Source organism: Prionailurus bengalensis, chromosome A2 (genome assembly GCF_016509475.1).
Source record: "Prionailurus bengalensis isolate Pbe53 chromosome A2, Fcat_Pben_1.1_paternal_pri, whole genome shotgun sequence".
In the NCBI taxonomy this organism is placed as follows: Eukaryota; Metazoa; Chordata; class Mammalia; order Carnivora; family Felidae; genus Prionailurus; species Prionailurus bengalensis.
The window spans coordinates 21,278,371-21,279,154 of record NC_057348.1 but is presented as its reverse complement, the minus strand read 5'-3'; positions in this window follow the sequence as shown (position 1 = coordinate 21,279,154).

The window sequence follows — 784 nt, the reverse complement described above, 5'->3', positions numbered from 1 at the left end:
GGGGCGGGCAGTTGCTTTAAAAGCAGCCTGGAGGCCCCGCCAGTTCACCCCCACAGGAACCCGCCAGGATTTCCTTCTGCTATCAGCAGCCTGCAGGCGGAAGGGAAGGTGCTGGCCGCTGACCCCTGCATGGTCAGCCTGGGCCCTGTTTGGGGCTTCCTGGCCTGGGACCCTCCTCTTGGTATCACTGCCCCCAAGCCCACCAGCAGCCACAAGCCTGGGGCTTATCAGAGGGTGTGAAGCAAATTCCGATGTAAACAACCATCCAGCCCCTGTCTGCAAGCCCAGCCTGTATCATTCACAGGCTCTGGGGGTGGGGGGCTCTGGCGGTTGTGGGTAGGGCAGCCCCTGAATCAGGTCTGCCTGTCTTGACCTTGCCAACTGCTGAGAGCAGGTGCAGGGCCCGTGCTAAGCAGACAGTGCATCAGACCCTTCTTTGGCTCACCTGCCCCAGCCACACCCTCCACCTTGTTCTTGCACCCTCCTCCTCTTCCCAAGGAGCCTCCTGGCTTCCCACTGCACCCCAAACCCCTCTACCAGCCCCTGAGCTTGCCTGCTCTGCCATGAGCCTTTCCACTTCCTAACCTGCTGCTGTTCCCCCAGATCCTTTCACAGGGACTCACCCCGAGGTCAGCCTCAGGTCAAGCAAGGGTCACCAGCTACCATCACCTCCTAGCACTTGCCACCAGCTGACACTTTATTTCATTTATTCTCTGTCCTCTGATGGAATGTCAGCTATGGGAAAGCACGGATGGTGTCTGGCTGTTTCTCACGGTTGATGCTT